This window comes from Triturus cristatus, chromosome 8 (genome assembly GCF_964204655.1).
Source record: "Triturus cristatus chromosome 8, aTriCri1.1, whole genome shotgun sequence".
Lineage (NCBI taxonomy): Eukaryota > Metazoa > Chordata > Amphibia > Caudata > Salamandridae > Triturus > Triturus cristatus.
Window position 1 is genome coordinate 158,102,736 of NC_140591.1, and position 20,863 is coordinate 158,123,598.

The 20,863-nt window shown below is 46.8% G+C and overlaps 1 protein-coding gene across 1 annotated transcript in view; it reads right to left on the reverse strand.

The window, feature by feature from the left end:
- UMODL1 (uromodulin like 1) overlaps positions 1-20,863 on the reverse strand; it is a 633,174-nt gene that overhangs the window by 209,542 nt on the left and 402,769 nt on the right. The gene's annotated exons all lie outside the window — the stretch shown is intronic.

Consider the following 20,863-nt stretch of genomic DNA (forward strand, 5'->3'; position numbering starts at 1 on the left):
ACACCCTTGCAACCTTGAAATTGCATTCTCAATTTGCGATTCTCTAATTGAGAATCGCAAATTGAGAATGTCTTCCTTTTCATTCCTATGGGCCTTCTAGCCCATAGGAATGAATGGCAAGGTATTCCTTATTTACGAATCTCAATTAGAGAATCGCAAATAAGGAATAGGTGGGAATCGCAAAATATTTTGCTAATCCTACCTACATTGCATTTTGCAATTCTCTAATTGCGATTCCCTAAAAATTGCAATTAGAGAATCGCAAAACACGTTTTACCTACATATAGCCCTTTGTGAATATTTCCCATGCGTCAGACTGGATCCGGCAACTTAAAAGTAGCACTCCTGCACCCCGCTAGGTGGTGTCATGCGGCTCCGTGCCAGTGTTGTTCTGCTCCTGAAGTGGTGAGCGAAGCCGCATATTTGCGTAACTCATGCTCAATGACGTCATTGCTTTTATAGTCTTTTTCACGTCCTCAGATGCAAATAGCCCATTGGTAGATTTACATGATAAGTCTGCAGATATTCAAATTGGGAAATTTTTATATGCAAAAGTCTCAGTTTATAGAATGATGCTTAGACATCCCACCAGGTGATTCATAACCAGAAACATGTCCTGGTGATTCAGCTACTAACAGTGACATTGAGCCACCTGGCACAGAACCCAAAACCCCATACCCGCCCTGCTTTTAACAGTACCACATGGTGGTGGTGTTGTCTGTGAGCACCTGTGGCAGCCTCCTTTAACCCCTTCGCCGCGGCGCAAATTCCGCCGCGGCGCTGGGGGGGTGTGGGGTGAGCACGGCGCCGCCATGCTCGTGACGGAACCACGCCGTCATGAGTCACGGGCGAGCTGTGCTCATGACGGCGTGGTTCCGTCACGACGCCGCCCACTCTTCATTTCGCCCGCACAGGCGGGGAATTAGTGCCGCGTGGGCGGAGCGGCCGCAGCATGACGGAACCACGCCGTCATGAGCACAGCTCGCCCGTGACTCATGACGGCGTGGTTCCGTCATGCGCACGCAAGGGGTTAAATGGTGGACAGGAAAGCCTTCAGGTCAGGGTGAGGTAAAGGAGAGAGGTCTGCCACTGACTTAATCTAAGTCTAGCAGATGCCACTGCAGATCTTTTGCAGTCTCCTCTGAAATCTGGATACAGTCCGACAAGACATGTTCTTCTGGTGCTGTGTTCACTGGGATTTTAGTTCACACCGTAGAGCCTACATGTGCCAGCTGGCATGGTTGACTAGCAGGATACAGTGAGCCAAATTCACCCTCACTGGGATCCAGGATAGAGGTTGCAACACTGGGATCAGGGACCAAATATCCTGGGCTGTCTGCTCCTGAGGGAAGGTACAAACCTGCCCACTATGCAGGATGGCTTCGATGAACAGGAGCATCTGCAAAGAAATCAGATGTAATTTTGTCGCATTGATAGTAAACAAAGATGTTAGGCAGTTCACCACCATCTGGTGGTGGTCTACGACTGTTTGCTTCAAGGCAGCCTTCAACAGCCAGTCATCAAGGTAGGGGAAAGCTGGAACAACTGACCTCTGAAAGTGTGCTGCAACCACTGCCATCGCAAAAATATGAGTGGTATGTAATGGTGAGGTCAAAAGGGAGCACCACATACTGAAGGTGCTGCTGGGCCACTGTGAACTGCAGATTATGCCTGTGAGCCTGCAGAACGGGGATATGAAAATAAACAGGTCCAATGCTCCTATCCAGTCTCCAGGGCAGACAGGATCTAGGCTAGCATGAGCATCTTGAATTTTTCCTTCTGCAGGAAGACTTTGGGAGAGCGGAGATCTAATATAGGACAAAGGTTTCTGTCCTTCTTTGGCACACGTAAATAGGGACAGTAACAACCAGTTCCTACTTCCGAGGCCAGAATCCTCTCTATGGCCCCCTTTGACCAAATGAAAATGCAATTCCTGCTGCAAAGCGGATATGTTGTCCTCCATCAGCTACCCTGGTGGTTGTGGAAGTTGTGGTGGAGTAGAAAGAAATGTGAAGGCATAGTCCCGGTTGAAACTTTCGAGGACCCATTTCTCTGAAGTCATGGCTTGTCACCTGTGAAGGAAATCTCACATCCTGCCTCCGGCAGGGTGACTGTGTGTCAGAAAAGACACACTAAAGTGGTTTTCTGGTTGCAGTTGCAAGAGGGGATGGAATAAGATGCACATTATTCTTGATGCCCTGAAAATTGCCTCTGTGAGCCACAAGCTTGGCCACGAAAGGGCTGAGAAGCTTGTTTTGCGGGTGGCGGAGTCCGGCATTGGTGATATGGAAAACCCCTGGTGTATACCTGAAGGGGAAAAACTGTTGATGGAACAGCATAATAGGGGCAGACAAAGCCAAAGAATGTGCTGTGGTATGACTGTCTTTAATTTGTTCCAGGTCTGAATCCGCTTTTTCACCACAGAGGCAAGAGCATGGACATCATCCAAGTGTGGCACTGAAGAAACACACGTGCGATGATTGCCCAACCCAAGCAATCAGTTGTGCCTAAACCTGAACATATAACAAATTTGCCACATCACACCCACTCTGAATGGTTGGACAAAAGTCGCTTGTGGGTCATCCTTAACTGCCTGCAGGATTTGTCCTTGCATGTACCACAATGCATGGTTGTAGTAACCTAGAAGGCAGCTGACATTGACAGAAATCAGGGAAAGACTGCCAGAAGAGAACATATGCCTGCCAAAGGTATCTCTTCATTTGGATTAGCAGTCAAGAGGAGTCAGAGGAAAGGAGCTAGGGTTTTCTTTACTGGTGGAGTCCTCAACCTCCAAACTTTCTGGTGTTGAATGAGGAAATCAGGGTTGCATAGTGCTGGTCTATGGTTAAGAGTGACCTGCCTATTAAACAGAGATCCAGAACGGGGTTCTCAGTAGGCTATTCGTAAGGGCTTTGTTAAAGGGCATTAGAAGTTTAGTAGGTGCCTGAGCAGGGCAGAGAACCTCTGTAAGGAGTAGGCAGTTGAAAATCAGGGACCTCTTCAGTCTTTCACATAGCAACAGCAAAAGAGGCAGTATCAGGGGATAAACAAGTCCAGTATCTGGGAAAGTATCTATATCACTAGCATCCTCTATTCCTCATCACAGTGCTGTCTGAATCAGAGCCAAAAATGTGATGTAAAGTCTCAACTCTGCTGCTTGGTAAGGGCAATATGTCAGAGTCAGAAAGGTTGCTGAGTGGCTGCATTCGAATGGGACTGGCTATTAAACAGAGGTCCAGAACGGGGTTCCCAGTAGGCTACTCGTAAGGGCTTTGTTAAAGGGCATTAGAAGTTTAGTAGGTGCCTGAGCAGGGCAGAGAACCTCTGTAAGGAGTAGGCAGTTGAAAATCAGGGACCTCTTCAGTCTTTCACATAGCAACAGCAAAAGAGGCAGTATCAGGGGATAAACAAGTCCAGTATCTGGGAAAGTATCTATATCACTAGCATCCTCTATTCCTCATCACAGTGCTGTCTGAATCAGAGCCAAAAATGTGATGTAAAGTCTCAACTCTGCTGCTTGGTAAGGGCAATATGTCAGAGTCAGAAAGGTTGCTGAGTGGCTGCATTCAAATGGGACTGGGACACAGCCTCGGCTGAGGTTGAGATAGGTTTGGCTCACAGTCAGACAACCATTTGGGTTGTGCATCCTCTTCCAGTGGCGGTAGCACTGGCACTACCATCGATGTCAAAGGAACCTGCACAGGGAGTAGTGCTGGAACTGAAGTCGACACCGAGGCCAATGCAGAACCTGGGTTCAAGAGGCATAGAGGGTGAAACCACCGGCAGAACGTAACTAGAGGACTCTACAGATGCTTGGGTCACCAGATGGGACCGGAAGCATGGCGTATATGTGCAGCATGGCCTCTTTAAAGGTCTCGACCTGTTGCAACATCGCAGATGGACCAGGAAATTCGGGTTGTGTTGGAACCACATTCAGCTTCTCAGGAGTTCAGGAACAAGGCTGAGTTACACCGTGATCCTAGAGGTGGACGTAATTTATGTAATTCCGTGTAGAGTATTCATGTGGAATTACCTAAGAATTATGCAAATTACACTTGAATTACCTGAAAAGGGTCATTCGGTATTTAGCACTACTTCCTAATGCAATAATGCCCCCTTGCATCCAAAATGGATGCAAGGATGCATTTTTGCACTAAGATATAGCGCTAAATGCAACAGAGTGCGAAAAGCGAGCTCCAACTTGCTGATTATGCTCCTGGGTAGGATTTTCCCCAACTGACTACTGGTCTTTAGCACTATTTATTTAGCACAAAATGCACCCTTGTGCCCAAATGGACTCGAGGATGGATTTTGCACTACGAAACAGCACTAACACGAATGGCGAGCAGTCGTTCGTGCCTGCTCAATGCAGTGGCGTCACTAGGGGGTTGCGGACCGCACCGGGTGACACCATCACATGGGGTGACACGGGGGCACAAGGAAAATGTGGAGGTAAGGAGTCACTAAAAAAATCTGTCATATGTAAGGTGTAAATACACAAATCTAAATCGGCATGGTGGACAGCCCTGATCATTACTACAGCCCGATTCTCACATCCTGTGCTCGCGCCCTACTGATTCGCCAGTCTGACACCGCTCTGACTCGGCCTCTGGTAGTCGGGCTCGCGCGGCTTCGGCAGTAGTGTGCCAGGAAGTGCGTGTGTGCGGTGCAGTAAGGGGTAGCAGCAGGCGTCAGATTGACCCGCTATGACTAGCGCTTGGTCTTGGCCACTGTGTTATATCCTGATTTTTTTAGGCCGTTGTTGTTGTTTTTCTTCTTTTCAAATGTGTAAGAAGGGAGGATGGTTTCTATGTTGTTTTTCTTTCTCCTTTTATGTTGTTTTCTTTCTGCTTTTGTTGTTTTTCTTTCGATTGTCTTGAGGTTCTGCTTCTCTGTGTTTTCTTTTTCTTGTTTCTTCTTTTTTCTCATTTTTGTCTTTTGTTATGTGGAAGAAAGGGGGATATGTTATATCCTGACTTCATTGCTATGCATGCCCTGCCTGTAGAATCTTACAGTGATGACATGGTTTAGAATGTTGTTAGTCAAATGAGTCACTGTTGACTGGGCTGAGCTGCCTGCTGGCTGCTCCTGGTGGGGTCTTGATTTGATCTACTTATTGTCTCTCTGTGATCTTTTACCATCTTGTATTAAACCTCTTTGAACTATCTGAACTGAGTGGATTTGATCACTACACACTGGTGTTCAGTATCTGTATTAGGAGTAGGACGTATGATTTAGCAAATCCACACAACACATTTCCATAGCTGCCAAGGTTTCAGATTACTTGTGTATGACAGTTCTGTGTTTTTGGTGTACTCAAGTCTGACATTTCTTTGCCTTTGAGTGACACTGTAAGTAGCCAGTGGCGTCAATAGGGGGAGTGCGGGGGGTGCGGACTGCACGTCACCATGAGTTACCGCACTGGGTGACACCAACCCTAGTGACGCCGCTGGCTCAATGTACTCCGGCTGGAAGACTTTTTCCCAAAGTTATTCCTATTTACACAAGCAAGAGTAATTGCATAATTATTGATAATTCCGCATCAAGCAGTAACACTAAATTACCGTAATTATTCTAATTACTGCGACATAATCGGAATTCTTCAGAGGCCTAGGTGATATCCTGGCGCACTCTCTGAAGAGCGAGATTGGCAGGAAGGGGCAGGTGCCTGCTTGGACTTCTTGTGCTTTTCTGTGACTGACTCAAAGACTTCAGCCATAATGAAGATCTGCCATGGGAACTACTTCATAAGCAGGCATGGGACCTTCCTTTTGACTTGGACCAGTCACAGCGCAGAGACTTCAGATGTTTGCCAAAGTAGAGTTTTTTTCTTGCAGTCCTGCTAGGCCTTCGGGTTCATCTGTGCGCAGAATTCAAAGGCCTTGGAGTCATGTACTACACGGCTCAGAGTACCACAGGTATACCTCCAAGGAGTCTATCATAGACTTCTGTTTGCAACAATCCCTAAGCGTTAAACTCTGCTGTTTGGGGAAGTGTCACATTTCCCTTGCTCACTGGAAAAGAACAACATTTTGAAGACAAAAGTCTCATCAAAAGATGGAGGAGTGGCCCCAGATCCACGTCAGAAGGCCGGAAAGAAAGGAACTGACATCAGCATGCATGGGTGGTGCTTATATGGGGCTCTGTTCGTCAGTTTCAGAGAGGAACAAGATTAGCACTAGAGCTGTACAACGCCACTTACCGGTGTTTAGGAGTACTGCTTTTGTTTTCAGATTGAGGGAATATTCACAAGGTGAGGTATTTGCAGTTAGAAGTACCCATCAGAAAGATGCTGCACTTTATGCTGTGGGCGTTTATTATCTTAATATCCTCTTTAGTGCTTACACAGACAGGGTCAAACTGGGACTGAAAATAGTCCCTGGTAACAAAATAAAATTCACCCCAATTAAAGAATCAGGTAGCTAAAAAAAAGTGGCCAATATTTGCAAATCAGGGCAGCTTTGAACTTGTAAGTACACCCTGTTTAGGTATGCATGTTTGTGATACTATCAGGGAAATCAACAGTAAAACACGGCCCACTAGACAATAAACCAAAAAAGTGGCCCACACACTGACCTGTCAGACCAGCCCTTCTGGTAATGACAGATTGCCCGATAGGCCATTCATGCCCTGTACACAGAAGACATACAGCAAGCCCGGGGTGAAATGTATCCTACTTTTCTCACGTAATGAACACATAAACGTTTCCAAAGGGTCTGGTTTCATACTTTACATATACAACGCGGGGAAAGAGAATTCCTCATGTTTTTATTTTGTAAGAAAAACATTTTTTACAATAGATTTGCTACATTTTTGGATACTGCAAACCCGTTTGAATAAAAAAATGTGGCTCCTCGGTCACACTGTTTAGATCATTGCTCCCACTAGATGGCAGAGATGTATAACCTGACAAGGTAAATACCAAAGCAGCCTACCCTGCTCTCATTCGCCAAGTATGATTCACCTTCAGGATAAATGCGCCTTTCATGAGTCACTCAGTGATCTGAGGTGACCTCATCATTCTGGCACAGGTCCCACAATTTGAAGTAAACATCGTACAGTCTCAAACGTGTCTCTTTAATTTGTTTTGCTTTTGTGCGTCACAAACCGTTCAAGCCCAATTGTATTTTTTGTGCCTTTACCTTGTTGTAATTTTTTTAGCATGCCTATTTCATTCTTGCTGTATACGCTGTATTAACCTTACCTGGCAAACAAGTTGTTAAGCATATCTGACACTGAGAACCAACATGAGGGGCCAGTGCTATGACTTCGCACAGAACTTGCAGATGTGTGCATCTGCCTCGCCATGTACCAACGATGGGGCCCGCTGCTAGCACGGTAATCCTATCTGCACTGCCCTGCGTTGAAGTGAGATCACTGCATTTCCCATCATCCATCGGCACAGGAAGTGATATCACTAGTTTCCAACCAAAATTGTCTTTACTTAATGACAGCCGCAGGCAACTGATGGTGCGCGAAAAGCAATTCCATCTGCGTCCAGCCATGCAATGCCAACGCCCAGCACCAGACTCCCAAGTGCTCCTGCTATTCACCCCATACCCCTGTCGCCTCTCCACCGCGACCTGAATCCAAGTCACATCTCCCTGTGCTGCTGTGGTGACTCACTGCCCAACGCTGAGGGTACGTTCTCCTGCACCACCTACGATCTCACATGCACCCTTCCACACCCACCTCACTACTGCTGGTCCTCATACAGCCAACACACTCAACATAGACTGCAGTCACCTGACCCCCAATGCAAAGCACCCCTTTCTGTCTAGCACACTCCTCAACACTCACTCCCTCACTAAACATGTCACTGAAACTTGGGATCTTATACATGACCACTAACCTGACCTACTCTTCTTGACTGAAGCCTGGCTAACTCCCTCGTCAGCTCCTGTCATCGCAACGGCAATCCCAGCCCCCTGATACAAGATCTCAAGACAAGTCAGGACAAACAAAGGTGGTATTGCTAGCATCTTCCAAGAATCCATTCAATACTCTACCACCTAGGAAACCATCACCTGCATCATAGAATACTTGATCTTACAACTCCTCATCACCAACTACACCTCGAGCAGCACAGTTGTTTTCCAACCCCCTTGGACATTACACAAACGTTGGCAGCACCCTTACAGACTTTGGCAACTCCTGAACCTTGACTCCAGCACTTTCATCCTCCTCTGTGATTTCAACTACCACAGTGATAGAACCGGTTGAAGCTGTTGAGTGGTTGTCCCCCGTCGTCATCACCAGGAAGGCTGATGGGTCACTCAGATTATGTGTTGACTTGCACAGTTTGAATGACAATGTAATTATGGACAGTTTTCCTTTGCCCAAAATTAACGAACTGTTCCTCATGTTGTCTGGAGGCAAAGTTTTCTCAAAACTAGACTTCCGGAGTGGATATCATCAAGTAAGACTTAGTGAGCACTCCATGCCTCTCACAACGTTTATCATGAATGAGGGTACTTTTCAGTTCTGCCGACTCCCTTTTGGATTATGCTCCGCAGCTAGCGTGTTCCAGCGTTTAATGTCTTCAATACTTTCAGGGCTGGACGAAGCTGTGGTTTTCCAGGACGATATCTTAGTGTTCGGAGATGATGTGGGGAAGCATAATTAGGTGTTGGCTTGAGTTTTGCCTAGCATTGGTAATGTGGGTTTAACGTTGCATAAGGAGAAATGTGTGTTTATGACGCAGGAGGTGGAATACTCAGGACATCTGGTGACAAGAGACTGGGTGAGGCCAAAAGCGAATTTGGTTAGTGCCATTGTGAACGCACAAATGCCACATGATAGGGAGACGCTAAGATCTTTCATGGGCCTTGTAGAAAATTATTCTAAATTTGTACATGATTTTGCACGCAAAACTGAACCCTTGAGAGAATTGTTGAGGAAAGGTAGAAGGTTCAAGTGGAACGAACAGCAAAGTACGACTTTTTCAAGATTCAAGAGTGATGCTGCACATGCAAGTCTGTTGGCACCATTTCATAGTGGGGCAAGGTCTATGGTTACTGTTGATGCAAGTGCAGTAGGAATTGGGGCGGTCTTGGCCCAACTACATGTTATGTAGTAAAAGACAGTTGTGTTTGCCTCACGTTCTTTGTCTGAATCGGAGTGCAACTATTCCGTGATTGAGCGTGAGGCATTGGCGGCTGCTTGGGCCACTAATCACTTCCTGGTGTTTCTGTGGGGCAGTGTGTTTACCCTACGCACTGACCACAAACCACTCCTGAAAGATTTGGGGCCAGGTGGCACTAAGAGCTGTTGAGGAAGGCTGGCGAGACTTGCTGTAAGGTTGCAGGAATTTGATTGTGGAGTGGAGTACTTTCCTGGGTGGAGAAACCGTGTTGCTGATTGCCTGTCTAGATTGCCTGACAAAGCTGCCAGTGTAGTTAAGTTGCCCACAGAGGAGTTGATAGCTAATGTAGACGATGCCATGGAGGGGTTTGACTGTACCATTGCAAGGAAGGATTGGGTTGACGCGATGAATGAGGATACCGTCTTGAAGGAAGTTGCACACAAGGTCAGAGGTACCAAGAGGAGAAAGAGTAGTCTACCGGAAGGTGTGAGACCGTTTTATAAGATTGTGGACGAGTGATCAGTGAATGATGATGGGTTGATTATGGGTCAGGAAAGGTTTGTACCACCAACTGGGTTGCATGCCAGATTGACAAGTTTGGCACACAAAGGACACTTGGGGCAGACACTCACCATTAAGAGGTTGAGGGAGAGTTATTGGTGGCCTCTCATGGACAGGCAGGTCAAAGACTGGGTGGAGAGATGTGAAGCCTGTAAGGACTCTGAGAAACGCCTTAGGGTTGGTTTGGGGACTTCACATGAGGAACAATAGAGGCTGAGAAGGTTTGGGAGAAGGTGTGTTTAGATTTTATTGGACCCTTTGAATTTCTCCATAAACATGAGAGATTTGCTGCTGTTTTGGTGGATGGCAAGTCCAAGTGGGTGAAGGTTGTGTTTATGAAGGGGATCACTACTTCTTCCACAATTCGTGTTTTGAGTGAAGTGTTTAAGAGGGAAGGAGTTCCTTCCATGCTTCTAACTGATAATGGCACTTAACTAACCTCTCAAGAGATAAAAAAGCTTTTGGATATACTTGGTGTGAAGCACACTTGTTGCTCTTTGTACAACCCGCAAGGCAACAGGTTGGTTGAGAGGATTAACAGAATGGTGAAAGGCACAATGCAATTGGCACATAGCATGGGATTGTCAGTGCAAGATGCTGTCAGTGATATATTGTGGGACTACAGTTAGGCCTGGGCTAAAATTCCGTTCCGCTCGCGGAAATTGCAATAATGTGACATTTTCGCATTCCGTGGAGAGCGCGAAAATGTCAAAATTTCCGCAATCCGCATTTTACCGGAAATTTTTTGCTTGCTCGCGCTGTAAAATAATACATTCTCACGTGCACGCGATTGCCTTACCTGAATCCCAGCGTTCGCCGACAAGTTTAACTAGTTCATAGGGCCCTTAAGGCTGTTGGAGGAAATTGGCTGAAGTTGGAAAAAGGGTGGTGTCACTGAGAAGTTAATGGAGCCAGAGGACTCCAGAGAGCTTGATTCACTATGGTTAATGATGAGTGATGGAGATTTCTCTGGAGAACGAGTGGAAGAAAATCTGTTGGTAGCAGAGGGTGTGGGAGCTAATGGTGAGGAGGTGATGTTAAGAGGAGGAGATGAGTCCACGGGTACATCACATGTTAAGAGGGAGGAAAGCGAGAGAAGGGCTCCAGCTTATTTGGGCGACTGTGTTTCTTGAGATGTTCTCTGCACCCATTATTTCTTGGTTTTCCATTGAGCTCAGTTATATTTAGGCCTGTTCTTTGTTTTTGGTCTCTGTGGTTATTGGTGTTTGTCTCATATGGGTGTGAGTCTATTTTGTGTTGTCTCTGCTCTGTTTTTAGTTTGATTGGGTGTGTATGTGGCTTTATCCTTGTTTTGTGCGTAAGGTGGGGAGATGTGTTGTATTGTACTTAGGCAGGTCGAGCTAGGCTGGGGCTGCAGTCCTTTGTGATGTAATGTCGTCAGGTTCTACTACTTGATGTCATTAAGTTCCGTCAGAGGCTATAACAGTTGAGAGCCCAGCTGTGTCTGGCTAAGCTGTGTTTGGGTGTACTTCTGCCTAAATAAATCTACATGACAAAGGATACTGTGTTCCTGTCTTAATTTCGTCACAACAACAACTTCACTGATCTCAACGACCAGTCCCTTTGAGGACCTGTCCAACCTCAGACTCAGCCAGTAAGTGGAAATCCCACACAGGCCTCCAGACACCCATTGGACACCATCTTCTCCAGCTTCAGCAACATCACAGTAGACAAGCCCACACCAATCATCTGGTCCAACCAAACCCTCATCAATTTCAGCATACACATTCCACACCACCGTAGAAACATACTGGAACTGGAAGATCCCAGAAGCATCCTGGTCTTCCAAACTCCTACACCACTAACCTTGACACAAAAATATACCTGAATCCACCTCCAACTTCAAAGCCTGGAAAAATGCATGCACAGACAATCTGGCTCTTCTCAAAGCCAATAAAGCTACGAGAACCAGACCGCAAGCAACATGGTACATGAAAGAGCTGTGGTGCACCAAACTCCACTGCACGCAACTTGAACAGAGATGGAGACAAAGCCAATATGACACTTACAAGAATACCTAAAAATCAGCCCTCAGATGCTACCATCAGCAAAGCTGAGGCACTAAGTTCACTGCACTCATCAACCACATAGAAAGCAGAACCAACAGCTCCAGAAAATCTTTACTCTAGTAAAAGACTTCACCTGTCCGGCAGCAACCTCCACGACAATAAACTCCTCTCAGGACCTCTGCACCCAGCTGTCCCTATTTTTCAGCAACAGGATCATCAGCATCGATGACAATCTAGAACACTAACCAACCCTTTTACCCTCACAGTATATCTGCCTATATCAGCCAAAACCCAGAGAATCACCCTTACCATATGGCCTGCCACCGCCACTCAAGAAACTGCAACGACCATGCACTTGGTACACTCTGGAGCACTCTTGGACCCCCGCCCTCACCACATCTTTATCAAAGTTCTGGACCCATCAGCGGAGTCCTCATCCCGATCCTGAGTGACTCAATTGTCATAGTCGCCAACCTGTATGCCTAAAACATGCCACAGTACTCCTCTGCACGAACCGCTCAGCAGACTTCAATACTTTACTCAACTACCTGCCTAGCTCCCTTCCCCCACCCGAAAAAAGCCATGTAAATGATTATAAACAAATGCCTAGCTACCCTCCTCAACAACAACCACCTCCTCAATACCACTCAATCTGGATTTGGACCCAACTACAGTACAGAACCCGCTCTTATCACAGCCATTGATGACATCTGGATGGTCATGGGCAGAGGTGGCATCACAATCCTCACTTACTAGACCTTTCTGCAGCCTTCAGCACTGTCTCACACCACCAACGTATTCAACAACTTCATGAAGCAGCAGAGTTTGAGAGAGAAAACAGCACCTTCATGGAGGGGGAACTTCAAAGCAGAGAAAGTTGTATCGATGCACTCAGAGTGGAAGATGATCTCAATTCCACACCCCCCCCCCACTTAATTTCCTGACTGTCAGTGTGGTGGATACAGAAATTAGGATGGGCTGCTGATGCAATAGCGGGGCACAGTGTATCAAAGAGCCGGGTTTCAGTGAGGAAAACGGCATCATAATTATTCAAAGAAATCAAAACATAAATATAATGAATGCTTGGGATGGAAGTGCACATTGATCAAACGGGCCTTAAGCCTTTACTCGGTGAGCCTTGCAGTGCTTGTTCTATATTGTGTCTCCATTTTTAAATAGTACCCACTGGAAAGGAGGGTGAAACCCCTGATGTCGGCAAAAAGGACAGGAAATGGGACTGTGATGGGAACTAACATAGAACTTATGGGTACAAGAATGAGCTCTATTTAAAGTTTTTAGTTGCTCCAAATTATAGACTGCCTTACCCTGAGGGAACATTGCAAATCCTCCCGCATGGCTGGTGCTGGACGCTGGCCGGGTGTGGATGGGCGCAGACAGGCTTGCACATCTGCGCCAGAGTGTGAGCTCTGTATTCAAAAGGGAAGTTTAGGCCTGGCAAAAGGTTTATTTTGTCAGGTTGTTATGGCATTTTAAAACAGCAACGGCAGGCCTGGGACATGTTTTAAAGTGTTACTGACGAGCATGGCACAATAGGTGCTGCAAGCCTGCTAGTAGCATGTAATTTACAGGCCGAGTGTACAGGTAGTACCACTTTTTCTAGGGACTTAAACCTAAATTAAATGTGACAATTTGGTATAAGTCACGTCTACCATGTTTAGAGGAGAAAGCACAAGCACTTTACTACTGGTTAGCATTGGTAAAGTGTGCAGATCCCTAAGGCCAACAAAAACAAACTCGGCAAAATAGAAGGGGTGAAGACAAAACGTTTGGAGGAAGAATCACCCTAAGGCTGACAGGTCTAACACATGTTCCCCCCAGCTGAAAGTAGGAAGAACTACCCAACTTCCTGAGAGTTCTAATCACTCAGATGGAAAAACTTGGAGATACCATCAGCATTGGCGTGGTCTGAACCAGGATGGTGTTCCACCGTAAATTCTATTCCCTGTAGGGAGATGGACCATATCAACAATTCGGGATTCTCATCGCCTCATCGGCATACATCATCTGAGGGGCCTGTGGTTTGCCTGAACCCGGAAGTGAGTCCCAAACATGTGTAATATCAGCTTCTTCAGTGCTCCAACTACAGCAAAGGCTTTTCTCTCAATAATACTCCACCTCTGCTCCCGGAGAATCAACCTCCTACATATGAAGGCTATAGGTTGGTCTAGGCCCTCCTCATTTAACTATGACAGCGCTGCCCCTTATGATATGCTCGGAGGCATCTGTTAGCGCAATGAACTTCTGGGAAAAGGCAGGCCTTGAGTACAGAGCCTGTACACATTGCCTGTTTGAGGGAGTCAAAGGCTTCCTGGTAGGTCTCTTTCCAGATTGGCTTCTTTGGCTGTTTCTTCAAAGTCAGCTTAGTCAAGGTGCAACAATGGTGCCATACCCATTGACAAACCTCCTGTAAGATCCAGTGAGGTCCAGGAAGGCCCTCACTTCTATCTGAGTTTTCGTGGGCCTCCCAGGCCATGATGGTTTCTATTTTGGCAATGAGGGACTGCATCCACCCACAAGCTGTCCCAAGTACACCCCTGAACCCTGCCCAATCTGGCACTTACTGGCCTTGATAGTCAGGTCTGCCTGTTGCTGAGCCTGAAGCACCTCCTGGATGTGAAACAAGTGATCCTCCCAATCTGCTGCTGAAGACAGCTATGTCATTTAAATAAGTAGCATTGAAGTCCACATCCCAGCTAGGACGACCTTGTTCACCAAGCTCTGGAAGGTGACAGGGGCATTCTTCAATCCAAACGGAATCACCCTAAACTGAAAGTGGCCCTCTGAGGTAGAGAATGCTGACCTCTCTTTCGCCCCTCAGTTAAGGCTATCTGACGGTATCCTGAAGTAAGGTCAAAAGTACTCAGGAACTTGGCTGCCCCTAACCAATCAATGAGCTAATCGGCTCAGGGGATGGGATGAGCATCAGTCTTGTGACTGAATTAAGCCTTCTGTAGTCCACACAGAACCAGAGTTCTGGGCAGGCGCCTGTGGGGCAGCTTTGGGCGCCATCACCACTGGGCTGGACAAGGGGTTACTTGAGTGTTCAATCACTTCAAGCGCCACCATCTTGGCTGACTACTCCTTGATACTGGCCCTCATTTGTCTGACAGTCTGTAGATTTTGTTTTTGACAGGGGGGCACGACATGGCATGACAGGGGGACTGTCACCTGGTTCAATGTAATGGTAACACAATTGTGAAAGCCCAGGGATAAGGGAGAACAGAGGGTTGAACTGTCCCAACAGCTGGTGACTGCCCCTCTTGTTGTATGGCTCATACTGTAAAACTGTGCGCTTGTTGGACAACATAAAGGTCAAAACTGTGCGAGACCATGCACAGTATTAGGATATGTTGGCCTGAGTACTGGCTAGCTTACAGTGCACCATCTGCAGCCCTAACCTTACAAGGTAGCAGGTGGTATGTGCAACCTCAGAACATGACAACCCTAACTCCCCAAGTAAATCATGGAAAAAGGTCTAGAACCCCTTTTGTTTGGTAACTCATGAATGCCAAAAGAGAAACACAAGAAATACTCAAATTAGCATTTCAATATTTATCGAAGCAATAAGATTCTTGTGAAAAATACATGCTCTGCAATAATCAATAGAAGGTAACAAATCAGAGTAATCAGCATCACGAGAATTGTAAAGAAAATGAACAATTCAACCATGGTGCTGTTACAAAGAATATATGCGTGCATATAAGTACAGTTGTAATTGCGCTCCTTCCTAGCACTCCCTATCCTAGTGTGCCTGGGGGGTGGGGAATCTGCTGGGAATCCCTGTAGGGTGATCTAACTCCCCAGTTACTTGTGGGTATGTTTCATCTGGGTGCAGTTCGTGGTGTAGAGCTGGGCACCATCCTTCTGGGCTGGAAATCAGGCATGGGGCGACCTCGTCAGTGTCCGCAAAATTCTCCTCTAACTACTCCAAGGAGCGATGTTGTTTATATAATAAACTTCAATCATGTTGCAATGGCAAAGTCCCAGTCAAACTGTCATTATTCATGGTATCCTGACAAAGCTGTTGCTGAGTGAACAATAACAAACAACATTTTGTGCAGTGAACTTTAGCTTTTGTACAGAATGTTCAAGGCTCTGATAATATGCCTACGAAGATGTGTAAATGTAAGCAAAATTATTTCATCGAACATTATCCATACAAGCACGCAAACACATGTATGTCAAATATCAACGTTCAAGAAGAAATGGCAGCTTTAAATTTGAGCATGTAAAATGGTGGTGTTCCTGCCTGGGCCTTATTTGACCACATGATCACCTGCTGATCTGGGGTCAGGGTAGGGGAAAAGCTGACATCCTCCACTGACCGATCCTTCTCTCTTTGAATGTCAAGAGGTTAGGGACTGGCCCACTCTACTCCCCCATTTCGGCATCTGTCACCAGCAGCATGGTGACATCAGACCTCTCTCATAGTGGGGTTTGAGGCGATTGCTGTGGAGGACCCATTAGGGATTTCCGGGGGTCCTGAGGTCCACCAGGTTGGTGGTCTCCCCCTTCCCCTCAATCACCTCATAGGGCCCTGTCCAATGATCTTGGAGGGCCCTGGGATTAACTGGCTCCATCATCCACACCTTCAGGCCAGTTTGAAACTCCACCAAAATGGCCTTCTTGTTGTACTATTGTTTCATGACTTCCTGGCTAGCTTCTAAGTTCTCGGAAGCCTGCTACCAGATCTTCTCCATTTGCTTGCGGAGGGCTAGCATGTAGCTAACCGTATTCTGGGAGGGCTCCTTGGGAGCTTGCTTCCACAACTCCTTCATCAAACTGAGAGGTCCCCTGACAGGGTGATTATAGAGGAGTTCACAAGAGCTAAACCCTACTCCCTTCTGTGGTACCTTTCTGTATGCAAAGGGCAGGCATGGTAAGAAGGTGTTTCACATCTGCCTCATGGGCCCAAGCCATCCCATAATCATGCCCTTTAGGGTCTTGTTGAACCTCTCAACAAGCCCATTAGTTGGGGATGGTAGGATGGGGAGAGCTTGTAGGTTACCTCATACTCCCCCACATAGTCTTCATGTACACAGATATGAAGTTGGTGCCCCTGTTCGACACCACTTCCTATGGGAAACCCACTTGGGTGAAAATCCCCATAAAGGCCCTAGCCACTGCAGGAGCAGTCACGGTCGTCAGAGGGATGGCCGCTTGGTACCTGGTGGCATTGTCCACAAAAAACAGGATAAACCAGTTGCACAGAGCAGTTTTAGGGTACAGAGGCCCAAAATGTCAATGCCCACCCTCTTGAAGGTGGTACCCACAACAGGCATGGGATTCAGGGAAGTCTTAAGCTTCTTCCCTGTCTTCCCACTGGCGTGGCAGGTGAGACAAGTCCTACAGAAAGGATTTGAGGCATCTTCATCCAGGGCCAATAGAAGTGGGTGACCAGCCTGGCAAAGTTCTTGTCCTGCCCCAGATGTCCTGCCAAGGGTATCTCATGAGCCAGTAGGAAGGCCCTTTAGCACTGGGGGACCACCAGCACACATGCTGCCCCATGCACAGACACCCAAGGCTCACTGTAAAGGAAGTTGTTCTACCAGTAAATGTGGTGATCTCCAGAGATGTCACCAGCTGCCTCGGCTTTGGCCTGCCGCCTCTGCCCTTTAGGGTTGGGCACTCTCTCTGCACCTTTCAGAACCCCTACCTGGAGGACCCATCCTCAACTTGCCATCCAGCAAGCTCAGGCAGGTCTCCTAAGGAGGCAATGTCCTCCCCTGTTAGCTCCGGGGCAGCCTCCTCTTGCACCCCATACGCTAGAGCCATGGGAGTTTCAGGGACTGGTTTCCCATACCCCGTCCTGTTCCCCTTCTTTGCAGCTGCTGGGACCATTCTTCCAAGCTTTAGGCTCTCTTTACTCCCCCTTTGGCAGCCGTGGACTAAGTGGTCGCGCAGAACCTCTCAGGCAACCCCAACATTTTCAGGTGTGACCTGAGCTCCCCTGTCTTCCAGGTAGTGTGTTCCAAGTAATTCCCTAACAAATAATCCCTAAGCATGACAGAACTCCCCCACTCAAAGGGAACCCGAGCCACTGGACAGTGGCTCTCAAGGTTGTCTGCTACTACAACCTGTTGGAATGTATGGGTATCACCTGCTCTGAGGCACTAGATGGCACCTGACAGTAGTCATATTGGATCCTGTATCCCTCAGAGACTCCACCCTCTGCCCATTGAGGGTGACCCACTGCCTATACTTGGATGTATTGGAAGGCTTGTGGGTTTTGGCACTATTTCTCTGTCACCTAGGAACACTAAGGTATCTCAGCTGCCCCCCATACTGACTGCGACCATACTGGTAGCACTCATAGCATTTAGGAGCAAAATTACCAGTATTTTCATCTACAAAATCTTTCTGCTGGAGGCCAAATAGGGAATGGGTCTTGCAATAATTCTCTCTTCAGATGGAAACCCTGACCACCCTTTTGGGAGTCCTCCCCAGATACCTTCTTGTTGACCCTGTTGTTGATCCAGCCTAGCAAGCTCCCTGTAATCAGTGACCTTACTAGCCAGCTGGTTCTCTGCCAGCTCATCTGTGGTCCCAGCAGAACCAATGCAGCACGATGCATGACCTCGCCAAACTCCGCATCAGAACTGTTGCGCAATGCATCCCCCACGCAGGACTTCGCATCACAGCCCCACAGCTCATCAGAACCACTGCTGTGTGATGCAGGTCCTCACATCATGGACCGCGCATCACCACTGCAGCTCCCCAGAACTGCCGCTTTGTGATGTATTTCCTTGCAGGACCTTGCATTGCCTCCCGTAGCCCTTCAGACCTGTCGCTGCTCGATGCATCTCTAAAGCAAAACCTTGCATCACCTCTGTTGTGCCACACATACTCAGCGCAGGGCTGCGCATCGCTCCGCAGCCAGGATTTAAGGTACTTTGTTTAGTAGGCCTAACTTGGTCCCTGTAGCCGGCCCACCCTCCATCGTGACCAGCCTGAACTTGGTGACTTTCTCCCGGTCCCGGTCCAATTTGATCAGATAACCACAGTTGGTGTTTGGTGCTTTTTTGGCCCTATTTTCAATTAAATCTTTAAAATTGCATATCTCCATTTCTACTGATTGAATTTTTATTGTTTTCCTCTTAAATTATTTAGTACATTTTTCTCAATGTATCCCCATCAGCCAAATGACATGGGGGGCTCGAAGCTCACCCTGCTACCCAGCTCACCCAGATGTTAGGTCAGTCATCCCGAGGATGGTCTTCCCCAAAACCTTCTGCCTTCACCCCTCCTATTTTTGCAGAGTTAATTTATGTGCATTAATGTGCATTTTAACACTGCTAACCAGTGCTAAAGTTGTTGTGCTATCTCCTCTAAACATGGTGGAATAGGCTTTTACCTAATTGGCACATTGAATATACTTATAATTCACAAACAAAGCAATGCTACCTATGCCCAGGGTCTGTACATTAAATGCTACTAGTGGGCCTGGAGCATTAATTGTGCCACCCACTTAAGTAGTCTTTCAAACATGTCACAGGTCTGACATTGCAGCCTGTGTGTGCACTTTTAAACTGCAATTTCAACCTGGCAAAATAATCTGTTTGCCAGGCCTAAACCTTCTTTTTTGATATCTATGTTACTCCTCAGGTAGGCCCTAAAAAGCCCAGAAAGCAGGGTGCCATGTATTTAAAAAGTTGAACATGTACTTTTAAGTTTCACATGGCATGGTAGTAAAAAACTCATAAATGTGTTTTTCACTACTGTAAAGCCTGCTTCTATCCCATAGGATTACATTGGGTTACCTAATTACATTCAATACGTGATAACTTTTCATTGGGAGCAGTCAGGAAGATCGAGTTTGGTGTCTAAAGAATTGTAATCTAAATCCCTCTTACTAGACATGTCTGCCTTACGTTGATCTTCCCACCAACTTTTTGCCTCACCTCCTCCATTTTTGACGACGTTATTTTTGCTGGACATGGGACTCTGAGCACCTTACCACTGCTAACAAGTGCTACAGTGCACTGAGTGTTCTCCCCTAAAACATGGTTAAATTGGCGTATACCTAATTGGCATATTTAATTAACTTTTAAGCCCCTTGTAAAGCTGTACTACATGTACCCAGGGCCTCTACTAGTGGGCCTGCAACACTGATTGTGCCACCCACTTAAGTAGCACCTTAAAACATGTCCTAGTTCTTCCATTGCAGCCTAAATGCAGTTTTAAACTGCCATATCGACTTGGCATTAAAATACCCTTGCAAAGCCTTACACTTCCCTTTTATTACAAGTAAGTCACTCCTAACATAGGCCCTAGGTAATGTGTAACTAAAAGGTTGGACATGTACTTTTACAATTTAAATGTCTGGTAGTGAAAAACGCCTAATTCATTCAATACTGTGAGACCTGTAATTTCCTATGGGACCGGGTAACCATTTCATGTTTGGTGTCTCTGGAATTGGAAATGAATATCCTAACTTATGGTGAAGTCAAATTTTAATTACAATTTTGAAAATGCCCCTTTTAGAAAGTTGGTATTTTCCTGTCCATAGTCCTTATGTGCCTGTCTTGGGTCACATGACTGGGTGTAGCTGATAGTTAGATTTTGTGACTTCCTCCCGGACAGTGACACTATAGAGGGATTAGGTCAGCTTAGATGGGCCAACTGCAGCCAGGATGGGAGGGCAGAGCTGAGCACGGTACCTCTTGCAACTGAATAACCTGTGCTCTGCCTTCAAACAAAGGGCCTAACAACCCTGCATTGAAACTTCAGCCAGCTTGGACCCAGGGCAGAGGAGGCAGTGAATTCCCTGCACTTCAAGGCCTCTGTCTAGAAGCTTCTGCCACCCTCCAGAACCAGGGCATCAGAGTATAAAAGAGGGACCTCAGACACCAACTCTTCAGTACACTTCTGGGCTGTGGTTACTCTACCAGGAAGAAGGACTGCTGTGCTGCTACAAGGACTGCCACTCTGCTGGACTGCTGCTCTAAAGTAACTGCTGCACTTCTGTCCTGACCTGCTGCCTGCTTTCCCCTTGCCTGGCGAAGAAGAACTGGACCTGCAACTTCATCTTGATCCCAGGACCGCAGAGTGACTCAAAGGGCTAATCTGCTTTTCTCCTGATCTCAGGGACACAGAAGGCTCCTCAACCACCTCCTGGACACAGCTGCAGCAAGTTCTTGACCTCCAAGTGGTGTAATTCAGGTCC